This window comes from Schistocerca nitens, chromosome 9 (assembly GCF_023898315.1).
Source record: "Schistocerca nitens isolate TAMUIC-IGC-003100 chromosome 9, iqSchNite1.1, whole genome shotgun sequence".
In the NCBI taxonomy this organism is placed as follows: Eukaryota; Metazoa; Arthropoda; class Insecta; order Orthoptera; family Acrididae; genus Schistocerca; species Schistocerca nitens.
Genome location: NC_064622.1, coordinates 530420422 through 530438310, shown reverse-complemented (window position 1 = coordinate 530438310; position 17889 = coordinate 530420422).

Genomic DNA, 17889 nt, shown 5'->3' with positions numbered 1-17889 from the left:
CATGGTCAATGTGAAGGTCCAAGGGATACAGTAAACCTGCACTGGTCCATCGGAATCTAATACTGGTCACCCAGGAGCCGCTCAAACCACAAACTTTTAGAAGATTCACTCTTCTTGTACTTAAGTCGGCATTGTGGCTTTTGTATTCAATTCCGATGTGATTTCTTTGTTTCATGGTCAATGTGAAGGTCCAAGGGATACAGTAAACCTGCACTGGTGCATCGGAATCTAATACTGGTCACCAAGGAGCCGCTCAAACCACAAACTCTTAGAAGATTCACTCTTCTTGTAATTAAGTCGGCATTGTGCCTTTTGTATTCAATTCCGATGCGATTTCTGAGTTTCATGGTCAATGTGAAGGTCCAAGGGATACAGTAAACCTGCACTGGTGGATCGGAATCTAATACTGGTCACCCAGGAGCCGCTCAAACCACAAACTCTTAGAAGATTCACTCTTCTTGTACTTTAGTCGGCATTGTGCCTTTTGTATTCAGTTCCGATGCGATTTCTGTGTTTCATGGTCAATGTGAAGGTCTAAGGGATACAGTACACCTGCACTGGTGCATCGGAATCTAATACTGGTCACCCAGGAGCAGCTCAAACCAGAAATTGTTAGAAGATTCACTCTTCTTGTACCTAAGTCGGCATTGTGCTTTTTGTATTCAATTCCGATGCGATGTCTGTGTTTCATGGTCAATGTGAAGGTCCAAGGGATACAGTAAACCTGCACTGGTGCATCGGAATCTAATACTGGTCTCCCAGGAACCGCTCAAACCACTAACTCTTAGAAGATTCACTCTTCTTGTACGTAAGTCGGCATTGTGCCTTTTGTATTCAATTCCGATGCGATGTCTGTGTTTCATGGTCAATGTGAAGGTCCAAGGGATACAGTAAACCTGCACTGGTGCATCGGAATCTAATACTGGTCACCAAGGAGCCGCTCAAACCACAAACTCTTAGAAGATTCACTCTTCTTGTACTTAAGTCGGAATTGCGCCTTTTGTATTCAGTTCCGATGCGATTTCTGTGTTTCATGATCAATGTGAAGGTCCAAGGGATACAGTAAACCTGCACTGGTGGATCGGAATCTAATACTGGTCACCCAGGAGCCGCTCAAACCACAATCTCTTAGAAGATTCACTCTTCTTGTACTTAAGTCCGCATTGTGCCTTTTGTATTCAGTTCCGATGCGATTTCTGTGTTTCATGGTCAATGTGATGGTCCAAGGGATACAGTAAACCTGCACTGGTGGATCGGAATCTAATACTGGTCACCCAGGAGCCGCTCAAACCACAAACTCTTAGAAGATTCACTCTTCTTGTACTTAAGTCGGCATTGTGCCTTTTGTATTCAATTCCGATGCGATTTCTGTGTTTCATGGTCAATGTGAAGGTCCAAGGGATACAGTAAACCTGCACTGGTGGATCGGAATCTAATACTGGTCACCCAGGAGCCGCTCAAACCAAAAACTGTCAGAAGATTCATTCTTCTTGTACTTAAGTCGGCATTGTGCCTTTTGTATTCAATTGCGATGCGATTTCTGTGCTTCATGGTCAATTTGAAGGTCCAAGGGATACAGTAAACCTGCACTGGTGCATCGGAATCTAATACTCGTCTCCCAGTAGCCGCTCAAACCACAATCTCTTAGAAGATTCACTCTTCTTCTACTTAAGTCGGCATTGAGAATTTTGTATTCAATTCCGATGTGATTTCTGTGTTTCATGGTCAATGTGAAGGTCCAAGGGATACAGTAAACCTGCACTGGTGCATCGTAATCTAATACTGGTCACCCAGGAGCCGCTCAAACCACAAACTCTTAGAAGATTCACTCTTCTTGTACCTAACTCGGCATTGTGCCTTTTGCATTCAATTCCGATGCGATTTCTATGTTTCATCGTCAATGTGAAGGTCCAAGGGATACAGTAAACCTGCACTGGTGCATCGGAATCTAATACTGGTCTCCCAGGAGCCGCTCAAACCACAAACTCTTAGAAGATTCACTCTTCTTGTACTTAAGTCGGCATTGTGCCTTTTGTATTCAAACCCGATGCGATGTCTGTGTTTCATGGTCAATGTGAACGTCCAAGGGGTACAGTAAACCTGCACTGGTGCATCGGAATATAATACTGGTCTCCCAGGAATCGCTCAAACCACTAACTCTTAGAAGATTCACTCTTCTTGTACTTAAGTCGGCATTGTGCCTTTTGTATTCAATTCCGATGCGATGTCTGTGTTTCATGGTCAATGTGAAGGTCCAAGGGATACAGTAAACCTGCACTGGTGCATCGGAATCTAATACGGGTCACCAAGGAGCCGCTCAAACCTCATACTCTTAGAAGATTCACTCTTCTTGTACTTAAGTCGGCATTGGGCCTTTTGTATTCAATTCCGATCCGATTTCTGTGTTTCATGGTCAATGTGTAGGTCCAGGGGATACAGTAAACCTGCACTGGTGCGTCGGAATCTAATACCGGTGTCCCAGGAGCCGCTCAAACCACAAACTCTTAGAAGATTCACTCTTCTTGTACTTAAGTCCGCATTGTGCCTTTTGTATTCAGTTCCGATGCGATTTCTGTGTTTCATGGTCAATGTGAAGGTCCAAGGGATACAGTGAACCTGCACTGGTGGATCGGAATCTAATACTGGTCACCCAGGAGCCGCTCAAACCACAAACTCTTAGAAGATTCACTCTTCTTGTACTTAAGTCGGCATTGTGCCTTTTGTATTCAATTCAGATGCGATTTCTGTGTTTCATGGTCAATGTGAAGGTCCAAGGGATACAGTAAACCAGCACTAGTGGATCGGAATCTAATACTGGTCACCCAGGAGCCGCTCAAACCACAAACAGTCAGAACATTCATTCTTCTTGTACTTAAGTCGGCATTGTGCCTTTTGTATTCAATTGCGATGCGATTTCTGTGCTTCATGGTCTATGTGAAGGTCCAAGAGATACAGTAAACCTGCACAGGTGCATCGGAATCTAATACTGGTCTCCCAGTAGCCGCTCAAACCACAAACTCTTAGAAGATTCACTCTTTTTGTACTTAAGTCGGCATTGAGAATTTTGTATTCAATTCCGATGCGATTTCTGTGTTTCATGGTCAATGTGAAGGTCCAAGGGATACAGTATACCTACACTGGTGCATCGGAATCTAATACTGGTCTCCCAGGAACCGCTGAAACCACAAACTCTTAGAAGATTCACTCTTCTTGTACTTAAGTCGGCATTGTGCCTTTTGTATTCAATTCCGATGCGATTTCTGAGTTTCATGGTCAATGTGAAGGTCCAAGGGATACAGTAAACCTGCACTGGTGGATCGGAATCTAATACTGGTCACCCAGGAGCCGCTCAAACCACAAACCCTTAGAAGATTCACTCTTCTTTTACTTTAGTCGGCATTGTGCCTTTTGTATTCAGTTCCGATGCGATTTCTGTGTTTCATGGTCAATGTGAAGGTCTAAGGGATACAGTACACCTGCACTGGTGCATCGGAATCTAATACTGGTCACCCAGGAGCAGCTCAAACCAGAAATTGTTAGAAGATTCACTCTTCTTGTACCTAAGTCGGCATTGTGCTTTTTGTATTCAATTCCGATGCGATGTCTGTGTTTCATGGTCAATGTGAAGGTCCAAGGGATACAGTAAACCTGCACTGGTGCATCGGAATCTAATACTGGTCTCCCAGGAACCGCTCAAACCACTAACTCTTAGAAGATTCACTCTTCTTGTACGTAAGTCGGCATTGTGCCTTTTGTATTCAATTCCGATGCGATGTCTGTGTTTCATGGTCAATGTGAAGGTCCAAGGGATACAGTAAACCTGCACTGGTGCATCGGAATCTAATACTGGTCACCAAGGAGCCGCTCAAACCACAAACTCTTAGAAGATTCACTCTTCTTGTACTTAAGTTGGAATTGCGAATTTTGTATTCAGTTCCGATGCGATTTCTGTGTTTCATGATCAATGTGAATGTCCAAGGGATACAGTAAACCTGCACTGGTGGATCGGAATCTAATACTGGTCACCCAGGAGCCGCTCAAACAACAATCTCTTAGAAGATTCACTCTTCTTGTACTTAAGTCCGCATTGTGCCTTTTGTATTCAGTTCCGATGCGATTTCTGTCTTTCATGGTCAATGTGATGGTCCAAGGGATACAGTAAACCTGCACTGGTGGATCGGAATCTAATACTGGTCACCCAGGAGCCGCTCAAACCACAAACTCTTAGAAGATTCACTCTTCTTGTACTTAAGTCGGCATTGTGCCTTTTGTATTCTATTCCGATGCGATTTCTGTGTTTCATGGTCAATGTGAAGGTCCAAGGGATACAGTAAACCTGCACTGGTGGATCGGAATCTAATACTGGTCACCCAGGAGCCGCTCAAACCACAAACTGCCAGAAGATTCATTCTTCTTGTACTTAAGTCGGCATTGTGCCTTTTTATATTCAATTGCGATGCGATTTCTGTGCTTCATGGTCAATTTGAAGGTCCAAGGGATACAGTAAACCTGCACTGGGGCATCGGAATCTAATACTCGTCTCCCAGTAGCCGCTCAAACCACAATCTCTTAGAAGATTCACTCTTCTTCTACTTAAGTCGGCATTGAGAATTTTGTATTCAATTCCGATGTGATTTCTGTGTTTCATGGTCAATGTGATGGTCCAAGGGATACAGTAAACCTGCACTGGTGGATCGGAATCTAATACTGGTCACCCAGGAGCCGCTCAAACCACAAACTCTTAGAAGATTCACTCTTCTTGTACTTAAGTCGGCATTGTGCCTTTTGTATTCTATTCCGATGCGATTTCTGTGTTTCATGGTCAATGTGAAGGTCCAAGGGATACAGTAAACCTGCACTGGTGGATCGGAATCTAATACTGGTCACCCAGGAGCCGCTCAAACCACAAACTGCCAGAAGATTCATTCTTCTTGTACTTAAGTCGGCATTGTGCCTTTTTATATTCAATTGCGATGCGATTTCTGTGCTTCATGGTCAATTTGAAGGTCCAAGGGATACAGTAAACCTGCACTGGGGCATCGGAATCTAATACTCGTCTCCCAGTAGCCACTCAAACCACAATCTCTTAGAAGATTCACTCTTCTTCTACTTAAGTCGGCATTGAGAATTTTGTATTCAATTCCGATGTGATTTCTGTGTTTCATGGTCAATGTGAAGGTCCAAGGGATACAGTGAACCTGCACTGGTGCATCGTAATCTAATACTGGTCTCCCAGGAGCCGCTCAAACCACAAACGCTTAGAAGATTCACTCTTCTTGTACTTAAGTCGGCATTGTGCCTTTTGTATTCAAACCCGATGCGATATCTGTGTTTCCTGGTCAATGTGAACGTCCAAGGGGTACAGTAAACCTGCACTGGTGCATCGGAATATAATACTGGTCTCCCAGGAACCGCTCAAACCACTAACTCTTAGAAGATTCACTCTTCTTGTACTTAAGTCGGCATTGTGCCTTTTGTATTCAATTGCGATGCGATTTCTGTGCTTCATGGTCAATGTGAAGGTCCAAGGGATACAGTAAACCTGCACTGGTGGATCGGAATCTAATACTGGTCACCCAGGAGCCGCTCAAACAACAATCTCTTAGAAGATTCACTCTTCTTGTACTTAAGTCCGCATTGTGCCTTTTGTATTCAGTTCCGATGCGATTTCTGTGTTTCATGGTCAATGTGATGGTCCAAGGGATACAGTAAACCTGCACTGGTGGATCGGAATCTAATACTGGTCACCCAGGAGCCGCTCAAACCACAAACTCTTAGAAGATTCACTCTTCTTGTACTTAAGTCGGCATTGTGCCTTTTGTATTCTATTCCGATGCGATTTCTGTGTTTCATGGTCAATGTGAAGGTCCAAGGGATACAGTAAACCTGCACTGGTGGATCGGAATCTAATACTGGTCACCCAGGAGCCGCTCAAACCACAAACTGCCAGAAGATTCATTCTTCTTGTACTTAAGTCGGCATTGTGCCTTTTTATATTCAATTGCGATGCGATTTCTGTGCTTCATGGTCAATGTGAAGGTCCAAGGGATACAGTAAACCTGCACTGGTGGATCGGAATCTAATACTGGTCACCCAGGAGCCGCTCAAACAACAATCTCTTAGAAGATTCACTCTTCTTGTACTTAAGTCCGCATTGTGCCTTTTGTATTCAGTTCCGATGCGATTTCTGTGTTTCATGGTCAATGTGATGGTCCAAGGGATACAGTAAACCTGCACTGGTGGATCGGAATCTAATACTGGTCACCCAGGAGCCGCTCAAACCACAAACTCTTAGAAGATTCACTCTTCTTGTACTTAAGTCGGCATTGTGCCTTTTGTATTCAATTCCGATGCGATTTCTGTGTTTCATGGTCAATGTGAAGGTCCAAGGGATACAGTAAACCTGCACTGGTGGATCGGAATCTAATACTGGTCACCCAGGAGCCGCTCAAACCAAAAACTGTCAGAAGATTCATTCTTCTTGTACTTAAGTCGGCATTGTGCCTTTTGTATTCAATTGCGATGCGATTTCTGTGCTTCATGGTCAATTTGAAGGTCCAAGGGATACAGTAAACCTGCACTGGTGCATCGGAATCTAATACTCGTCTCCCAGTAGCCGCTCAAACCACAATCTCTTAGAAGATTCACTCTTCTTCTACTTAAGTCGGCATTGAGAATTTTGTATTCAATTCCGATGTGATTTCTGTGTTTCATGGTCAATGTGAAGGTCCAAGGGATACAGTAAACCTGCACTGGTGCATCGTAATCTAATACTGGTCACCCAGGAGCCGCTCAAACCACAAACTCTTAGAAGATTCACTCTTCTTGTACCTAACTCGGCATTGTGCCTTTTGCATTCAATTCCGATGCGATTTCTATGTTTCATCGTCAATGTGAAGGTCCAAGGGATACAGTAAACCTGCACTGGTGCATCGGAATCTAATACTGGTCTCCCAGGAGCCGCTCAAACCACAAACTCTTAGAAGATTCACTCTTCTTGTACTTAAGTCGGCATTGTGCCTTTTGTATTCAAACCCGATGCGATGTCTGTGTTTCATGGTCAATGTGAACGTCCAAGGGGTACAGTAAACCTGCACTGGTGCATCGGAATATAATACTGGTCTCCCAGGAATCGCTCAAACCACTAACTCTTAGAAGATTCACTCTTCTTGTACTTAAGTCGGCATTGTGCCTTTTGTATTCAATTCCGATGCGATGTCTGTGTTTCATGGTCAATGTGAAGGTCCAAGGGATACAGTAAACCTGCACTGGTGCATCGGAATCTAATACGGGTCACCAAGGAGCCGCTCAAACCTCATACTCTTAGAAGATTCACTCTTCTTGTACTTAAGTCGGCATTGGGCCTTTTGTATTCAATTCCGATCCGATTTCTGTGTTTCATGGTCAATGTGTAGGTCCAGGGGATACAGTAAACCTGCACTGGTGCGTCGGAATCTAATACCGGTGTCCCAGGAGCCGCTCAAACCACAAACTCTTAGAAGATTCACTCTTCTTGTACTTAAGTCCGCATTGTGCCTTTTGTATTCAGTTCCGATGCGATTTCTGTGTTTCATGGTCAATGTGAAGGTCCAAGGGATACAGTGAACCTGCACTGGTGGATCGGAATCTAATACTGGTCACCCAGGAGCCGCTCAAACCACAAACTCTTAGAAGATTCACTCTTCTTGTACTTAAGTCGGCATTGTGCCTTTTGTATTCAATTCAGATGCGATTTCTGTGTTTCATGGTCAATGTGAAGGTCCAAGGGATACAGTAAACCAGCACTAGTGGATCGGAATCTAATACTGGTCACCCAGGAGCCGCTCAAACCACAAACAGTCAGAACATTCATTCTTCTTGTACTTAAGTCGGCATTGTGCCTTTTGTATTCAATTGCGATGCGATTTCTGTGCTTCATGGTCTATGTGAAGGTCCAAGAGATACAGTAAACCTGCACAGGTGCATCGGAATCTAATACTGGTCTCCCAGTAGCCGCTCAAACCACAAACTCTTAGAAGATTCACTCTTTTTGTACTTAAGTCGGCATTGAGAATTTTGTATTCAATTCCGATGCGATTTCTGTGTTTCATGGTCAATGTGAAGGTCCAAGGGATACAGTATACCTACACTGGTGCATCGGAATCTAATACTGGTCTCCCAGGAACCGCTGAAACCACAAACTCTTAGAAGATTCACTCTTCTTGTACTTAAGTCGGCATTGTGCCTTTTGTATTCAATTCCGATGCGATTTCTGAGTTTCATGGTCAATGTGAAGGTCCAAGGGATACAGTAAACCTGCACTGGTGGATCGGAATCTAATACTGGTCACCCAGGAGCCGCTCAAACCACAAACCCTTAGAAGATTCACTCTTCTTTTACTTTAGTCGGCATTGTGCCTTTTGTATTCAGTTCCGATGCGATTTCTGTGTTTCATGGTCAATGTGAAGGTCTAAGGGATACAGTACACCTGCACTGGTGCATCGGAATCTAATACTGGTCACCCAGGAGCAGCTCAAACCAGAAATTGTTAGAAGATTCACTCTTCTTGTACCTAAGTCGGCATTGTGCTTTTTGTATTCAATTCCGATGCGATGTCTGTGTTTCATGGTCAATGTGAAGGTCCAAGGGATACAGTAAACCTGCACTGGTGCATCGGAATCTAATACTGGTCTCCCAGGAACCGCTCAAACCACTAACTCTTAGAAGATTCACTCTTCTTGTACGTAAGTCGGCATTGTGCCTTTTGTATTCAATTCCGATGCGATGTCTGTGTTTCATGGTCAATGTGAAGGTCCAAGGGATACAGTAAACCTGCACTGGTGCATCGGAATCTAATACTGGTCACCAAGGAGCCGCTCAAACCACAAACTCTTAGAAGATTCACTCTTCTTGTACTTAAGTTGGAATTGCGAAATTTGTATTCAGTTCCGATGCGATTTCTGTGTTTCATGATCAATGTGAATGTCCAAGGGATACAGTAAACCTGCACTGGTGGATCGGAATCTAATACTGGTCACCCAGGAGCCGCTCAAACAACAATCTCTTAGAAGATTCACTCTTCTTGTACTTAAGTCCGCATTGTGCCTTTTGTATTCAGTTCCGATGCGATTTCTGTCTTTCATGGTCAATGTGATGGTCCAAGGGATACAGTAAACCTGCACTGGTGGATCGGAATCTAATACTGGTCACCCAGGAGCCGCTCAAACCACAAACTCTTAGAAGATTCACTCTTCTTGTACTTAAGTCGGCATTGTGCCTTTTGTATTCTATTCCGATGCGATTTCTGTGTTTCATGGTCAATGTGAAGGTCCAAGGGATACAGTAAACCTGCACTGGTGGATCGGAATCTAATACTGGTCACCCAGGAGCCGCTCAAACCACAAACTGCCAGAAGATTCATTCTTCTTGTACTTAAGTCGGCATTGTGCCTTTTTATATTCAATTGCGATGCGATTTCTGTGCTTCATGGTCAATTTGAAGGTCCAAGGGATACAGTAAACCTGCACTGGGGCATCGGAATCTAATACTCGTCTCCCAGTAGCCGCTCAAACCACAATCTCTTAGAAGATTCACTCTTCTTCTACTTAAGTCGGCATTGAGAATTTTGTATTCAATTCCGATGTGATTTCTGTGTTTCATGGTCAATGTGATGGTCCAAGGGATACAGTAAACCTGCACTGGTGGATCGGAATCTAATACTGGTCACCCAGGAGCCGCTCAAACCACAAACTCTTAGAAGATTCACTCTTCTTGTACTTAAGTCGGCATTGTGCCTTTTGTATTCTATTCCGATGCGATTTCTGTGTTTCATGGTCAATGTGAAGGTCCAAGGGATACAGTAAACCTGCACTGGTGGATCGGAATCTAATACTGGTCACCCAGGAGCCGCTCAAACCACAAACTGCCAGAAGATTCATTCTTCTTGTACTTAAGTCGGCATTGTGCCTTTTTATATTCAATTGCGATGCGATTTCTGTGCTTCATGGTCAATTTGAAGGTCCAAGGGATACAGTAAACCTGCACTGGGGCATCGGAATCTAATACTCGTCTCCCAGTAGCCACTCAAACCACAATCTCTTAGAAGATTCACTCTTCTTCTACTTAAGTCGGCATTGAGAATTTTGTATTCAATTCCGATGTGATTTCTGTGTTTCATGGTCAATGTGAAGGTCCAAGGGATACAGTGAACCTGCACTGGTGCATCGTAATCTAATACTGGTCTCCCAGGAGCCGCTCAAACCACAAACGCTTAGAAGATTCACTCTTCTTGTACTTAAGTCGGCATTGTGCCTTTTGTATTCAAACCCGATGCGATATCTGTGTTTCCTGGTCAATGTGAACGTCCAAGGGGTACAGTAAACCTGCACTGGTGCATCGGAATATAATACTGGTCTCCCAGGAACCGCTCAAACCACTAACTCTTAGAAGATTCACTCTTCTTGTACTTAAGTCGGCATTGTGCCTTTTGTATTCAATTGCGATGCGATTTCTGTGCTTCATGGTCAATGTGAAGGTCCAAGGGATACAGTAAACCTGCACTGGTGGATCGGAATCTAATACTGGTCACCCAGGAGCCGCTCAAACAACAATCTCTTAGAAGATTCACTCTTCTTGTACTTAAGTCCGCATTGTGCCTTTTGTATTCAGTTCCGATGCGATTTCTGTGTTTCATGGTCAATGTGATGGTCCAAGGGATACAGTAAACCTGCACTGGTGGATCGGAATCTAATACTGGTCACCCAGGAGCCGCTCAAACCACAAACTCTTAGAAGATTCACTCTTCTTGTACTTAAGTCGGCATTGTGCCTTTTGTATTCTATTCCGATGCGATTTCTGTGTTTCATGGTCAATGTGAAGGTCCAAGGGATACAGTAAACCTGCACTGGTGGATCGGAATCTAATACTGGTCACCCAGGAGCCGCTCAAACCACAAACTGCCAGAAGATTCATTCTTCTTGTACTTAAGTCGGCATTGTGCCTTTTTATATTCAATTGCGATGCGATTTCTGTGCTTCATGGTCAATTTGAAGGTCCAAGGGATACAGTAAACCTGCACTGGTGCATCGGAATCTAATACGGGTCACCAAGGAGCTGCTCAAACCTCATACTCTTAGAAGATTCACTCTTCTTGTACTTAAGTCGGCATTGCGCCTTTTGTATTCAATTCCGATCCGATTTCTCTGTTTCATGGTCAATGTGTAGGTCCAGGGGATACAGTAAACCTGCACTGTTGCGTCGGAATCTAATACCGGTGTCCCAGGAGCCGCTCAAACCACAAACTCTTAGAAGATTCACTCTTCTTGTACTTAAGTCCGCATTGTGCCTTTTGTATTCAGTTCCGATGCGATTTCTGTGTTTCATGGTCAATGTGAAGGTCCAAGGGATACAGTAAACCTGCACTGGTGGATCGGAATCTAATACTGGTCACCCAGGAGCCGCTCAAACCACAAACTCTTAGAAGATTCACTCTTTTTGTACTTAAGTCGGCATTGTGCCTTTTGTATTCAATTCCGATGCGATTTCTGTGTTTCATGGTCAATGTGAAGGTCCAAGGGATACAGTAAACCAGCACTAGTGGATCGGAATCTAATACTGGTCACCCAGGAGCCGCTCAAACCACAAACAGTCAGAAGATTCATTCTTCTTGTACTTAAGTCGGCATTGTGCCTTTTGTATTCAATTGCGATGCGATTTCTGTGCTTCATGGTCAATGTGAAGGTCCAAGGGATACAGTAAACCTGCACAGGTGCATCGGAATCTAATACTGGTCTCCCAGTAGCCGCTCAAACCACAAACTCTTAGAAGATTCACTCTTTTTGTACTTAAGTCGGCATTGAGAATTTTGTATTCGATTCCGATGCGATTTCTGTGTTTCATGGTCAATGTGAAGGTCCAAGGGATACAGTATACCTACACTGGTGCATCGGAATCTAATACTGGTCTCCCAGGAACCGCTGAAACCACAAACTCTTAGAAGATTCACTCTTCTTGTACTTAAGTCGGCATTGTGCCTTTTGTATTCAATTCCGATGCGATGTCTGTGTTTCATGGTCAATGTGAAGGTCCAAGGGATACAGTAAACCTGCACTGGTCCATCGGAATCTAATACTGGTCTCCCAGGAACCGCTCAAACCACTAACTCTTAGGAGATTCACTCTTCTTGTACGTAAGTCGGCATTGTGCCTTTTGTATTCAATTCCGATGCGATGTCTGTGTTTCATTGTCAATGTGAAGGTCCAAGGGATACAGTAAACCTGCACTGGTGCATCGGAATCTAATACTGGTCACCAAGGAGCCGCTCAAACCACAAACTCTTAGAAGATTCACTCTTCTTGTACTTAAGTCGGAATTGCGCCTTTTGTATTCAGTTCCGATGCGATTTCTGTGTTTCATGGTCAATGTGAAGGTCCAAGGGATACAGTATACCTACACTGGTGCATCGGAATCTAATACTGGTCTCCCAGGAACCGCTGAAACCACAAACTCTTAGAAGATTCACTCTTCTTGTACTTAAGTCGGCATTGTGCCTTTTGTATTCAATTCCGATGCGATGTCTGTGTTTCATGGTCAATGTGAAGGTCCAAGGGATACAGTAAACCTGCACTGGTCCATCGGAATCTAATACTGGTCACCCAGGAGCCGCTCAAACCACAAACTCTTAGAAGATTCACTCTTCTTGTACTTAAGTCGGCATTTTGGCTTTTGTATTCAATTCCGATGCGATTTCTTTGTTTCATGGTCAATGTGAAGGTCCAAGGGATACAGTAAACCTGCACTGGTGCATCGGAATCTAATACTGGTCACCAAGGAGCCGCTCAAACCACAAACTCTTAGAAGATTCACTCTTCTTGTACTTAAGTCGGCATTGTGCCTTTTGTATTCAATTCCGATGCGATTTCTGAGTTTCATGGTCAATGTGAAGGTCCAAGGGATACAGTAAACCTGCACTGGTGGATCGGAATCTAATACTGGTCACCCAGGAGCCGCTCAAACCACAAACTCTTAGAAGATTCACTCTTCTTGTACTTTAGTCGGCATTGTGCCTTTTGTATTCAGTTACGATGCGATTTCTGTGTTTCATGGTCAATGTGAAGGTCTAAGGGATACAGTACACCTGCACTGGTGCATCGGAATCTAATACTGGTCACCCAGGAGCAGCTCAAACCAGATATTGTTAGAAGATTCACTCTTCTTGTACCTAAGTCGGCATTGTGCTTTTTGTATTCAATTCCGATGCGATGTCTGTGTTTCACGGTCAATGTGAAGGTCCAAGGGATACAGTAAACCTGCACTGGTGCATCGGAATCTAATACTGGTCTCCCAGGAACCGCTCAAACCACTAACTCTTAGGAGATTCACTCTTCTTGTACGTAAGTCGGCATTGTGCCTTTTGTATTCAATTCCGATGCGATGTCTGTGTTTCATTGTCAATGTGAAGGTCCAAGGGATACAGTAAACCTGCACTGGTGCATCGGAATCTAATACTGGTCACCAAGGAGCCGCTCAAACCACAAACTCTTAAAAGATTCACTCTTCTTGTACTTAAGTCGGAATTGCGCCTTTTGTATTCAGTTCCGATGCGATTTCTGTGTTTCATGATCAATGTGAAGGTCCAAGGAATACAGTAAACCTGCACTGGTGGATCGGAATATAATACTGGTCACCCAGGAGCCGCTCAAACCACAATCTCTTAGAAGATTCACTCTTCTTGTACTTAAGTCCGCATTGTGCATTTTGTATTCAGTTCCGATGCGATTTCTGTGTTTCATGGTCAATGTGATGGTCCAAGGGATACAGTAAACCTGCACTGGTGGATCGGAATCTAATACTGGTCACCCAGGAGCCGCTCAAACCACAAACTCTTAGAAGATTCACTCTTCTTGTACTTAAGTCGGCATTGTGCCTTTTGTATTCAATTCCGATGCGATTTCTGTGTTTCATGGTCAATGTGAAGGTCCAAGGGATACAGTAAACCTGCACTGGTGGATCGGAATCTAATACTGGTCACCCAGGAGCCGCTCAAACCACAAACTGTCAGAAGAATCATTCTTCTTGTACTTAAGTCGGCATTGTGCCTTTTGTATTCAATTGCGATGCGATTTCTGTGCTTCATGGTCAATTTGAAGGTTCAAGGGATACAGTAAACCTGCACATGTGCATCGGAATCTAATACTCGTCTCCCAGTAGCCGCTCAAACCACAATCTCTTAGAAGATTCACTCCTCTTCTACTTAAGTCGGCATTGAGAATTTTGTATTCAATTCCGATGTGATTTCTATGTTTCATCGTCAATGTGAAGGTCCAAGGGATACAGTAAACCTGCACTGGTGGATCGGAATCTAATACTGGTCTCCCAGGAGCCGTTCAAACCCCAAATTCTTAGAAGATTCACTCTTCTTGTACCTAACTCGGCATTGTGCCTTTTGCATTCAATTCCGATGCGATTTCTATGTTTCATCGTCAATGTGAAGGTCCAAGGGATACAGTAAACCTGCACTGGTGCATCGGAATCTAATACTGGTCTCCCAGGAGCCGCTCAAACCACAAACTCTTAGAAGATTCACTCTTCTTGTACTTAAGTCGGCATTGTGCCTTTTGTATTCAAACCCGATGCGATTACTGTGCTTCCTCGTCAACGTGAAGGTCCAAGTGATACAGTAATCCTGCACTGGTCCATCGGAATCTAATACTGGTCTCCCATTAGCCGCTCAAACCACAAACTCTTCGAAGATTCAGTCTTCTTGTACTTAAGTCGGCATTGTGCCTTTTGTATTCAATTCCGATGCGATTTCTATGTTTCGTCGTCAATGTGAAGGTCCAAGCTATACAGTAAACCTGTACTGGTGCATCGGAATCTAATACTAGTCTCCCAGGAGCCGCTCAGACCACAAACTCTTAGAAGATTCACTCTTCTTGTAAATAAGACGGCATTGTGTCTTTTGTATTCAATTCCAATGCGATTTCTATGCTTCATGGTCAATGTGAAGGTCCAAGGGATACAGTAAACCTGCACTGGTGCATCGGAATCTAATACTGGACACCCAGGAGCCGCTCAAACCACAAACTCTTAGAAGATTCACTCTTCTTGTACTTGAGTCGGCATTGTGCCTTTTGTATTCAATTCCGATGCGTTTTCTGTGTTTCATGGTCAATGTGAAGGTCCAAGGGATGCAGTAAACCTGCACTGGTGCATCGGAATCTAATACTGGTCACCCAGGAGCCGCTCAAACCACAAAATCTTAGAAGATTCACTCTTCTTGTACTTAAGTCGGCATTGTGCCTTTTCTATTAAATTGCGATGCGATTTCTGTGTTTCATGGTCAATGTGAAGGTCCAAGGGATACAGTAAACCTGCACTGATGCATCGGAATCTAATACTGGTCACCCAGGAGCCTCTCCCACCACAAACTCTTAGAAGATTCACTCTTCTTGTACTTAAGTCGGCATTGTGCCTTTTGTATTCAATTCCGATGCGATTTCTGTGCTTCATGGTCAATGTGAAGGTCCAAGGGATACAGTAAACCTGCACTGGTGGATCGGAATCTAATACTGGTCACCCAGGAGCCGCTCAAACAACAATCTCTTAGAAGATTCACTCTTCTTGTACTTAAGTCCGCATTGTGCCTTTTGTATTCAGTTCCGATGCGATTTCTGTGTTTCATGGTCAATGTGATGGTCCAAGGGATACAGTAAACCTGCACTGGTGGATCGGAATCTAATACTGGTCACCCAGGAGCCGCTCAAACCACAAACTCTTAGAAGATTCACTCTTCTTGTACTTAAGTCGGCATTGTGCCTTTTGTATTCTATTCCGATGCGATTTCTGTGTTTCATGGTCAATGTGAAGGTCCAAGGGATACAGTAAACCTGCACTGGTGGATCGGAATCTAATACTGGTCACCCAGGAGCCGCTCAAACCACAAACTGCCAGAAGATTCATTCTTCTTGTACTTAAGTCGGCATTGTGCCTTTTTATATTCAATTGCGATGCGATTTCTGTGCTTCATGGTCAATTTGAAGGTCCAAGGGATACAGTAAACCTGCACTGGGGCATCGGAATCTAATACTCGTCTCCCAGTAGCCGCTCTAACCACAATCTCTTAGAAGATTCACTCTTCTTCTACTTAAGTCGGCATTGAGAATTTTGTATTCAATTCCGATGTGATGTCTGTGTTTCATGGTCAATGTGAAGGTGCAAGGGATACAGTAAACCTGCACTGGTGCATCGTAATCTAATACTGGTCTCCCAGGAGCCGCTCAAACCACAAACGCTTAGAAGATTCACTCTTCTTGTACTTAAGTCGGCATTGTGCCTTTTGTATTCAAACCCGATGCGATGTCTGTGTTTCATGGTCAATGTGAACGTCCAAGGGGTACAGTAAACCTGCACTGGTGCATCGGAATATAATACTGGTCTCCCAGGAACCGCTCAAACCACTAACTCTTAGAAGATTCACTCTTCTTGTACTTAAGTCGGCATTGTGCCTTTTGTATTCAATTCCGATGCGATGTCTGTGTTTCATGGTCAATGTGAAGGTCCAAGGGATACAGTAAACCTGCACTGGTGCATCGGAATCTAATACGGGTCACCAAGGAGCTGCTCAAACCTCATACTCTTAGAAGATTCACTCTTCTTGTACTTAAGTCGGCATTGCGCCTTTTGTATTCAATTCCGATCCGATTTCTGTGTTTCATGGTCAATGTGTAGGTCCAGGGGATACAGTAAACCTGCACTGTTGCGTCGGAATCTAATACCGGTGTCCCAGGAGCCGCTCAAACCACAAACTCTTAGAAGATTCACTCTTCTTGTACTTAAGTCCGCATTGTGCCTTTTGTATTCAGTTCCGATGCGATTTCTGTGTTTCATGGTCAATGTGAAGGTCCAAGGGATACAGTAAACCTGCACTGGTGGATCGGAATCTAATACTGGTCACCCAGGAGCCGCTCAAACCACAAACTCTTAGAAGATTCACTCTTTTTGTACTTAAGTCGGCATTGTGCCTTTTGTATTCAATTCCGATGCGATTTCTGTGTTTCATGGTCAATGTGAAGGTCCAAGGGATACAGTAAACCAGCACTAGTGGATCGGAATCTAATACTGGTCACCCAGGAGCCGCTCAAACCACAAACAGTCAGAAGATTCATTCTTCTTGTACTTAAGTCGGCATTGTGCCTTTTGTATTCAATTGCGATGCGATTTCTGTGCTTCATGGTCAATGTGAAGGTCCAAGGGATACAGTAAACCTGCACAGGTGCATCGGAATCTAATACTGGTCTCCCAGTAGCCGCTCAAACCACAAACTCTTAGAAGATTCACTCTTTTTGTACTTAAGTCGGCATTGAGAATTTTGTATTCGATTCCGATGCGATTTCTGTGTTTCATGGTCAATGTGAAGGTCCAAGGGATACAGTATACCTACACTGGTGCATCGGAATCTAATACTGGTCTCCCAGGAACCGCTGAAACCACAAACTCTTAGAAGATTCACTCTTCTTGTACTTAAGTCGGCATTGTGCCTTTTGTATTCAATTCCGATGCGATGTCTGTGTTTCATGGTCAATGTGAAGGTCCAAGGGATACAGTAAACCTGCACTGGTCCATCGGAATCTAATACTGGTCACCCAGGAGCCGCTCAAACCACAAACTTTTAGAAGATTCACTCTTCTTGTACTTAAGTCGGCATTTTGGCTTTTGTATTCAATTCCGATGCGATTTCTTTGTTTCATGGTCAATGTGAAGGTCCAAGGGATACAGTAAACCTGCACTGGTGCATCGGAATCTAATACTGGTCACCAAGGAGCCGCTCAAACCACAAACTCTTAGAAGATTCACTCTTCTTGTACTTAAGTCGGCATTGTGCCTTTTGTATTCAATTCCGATGCGATTTCT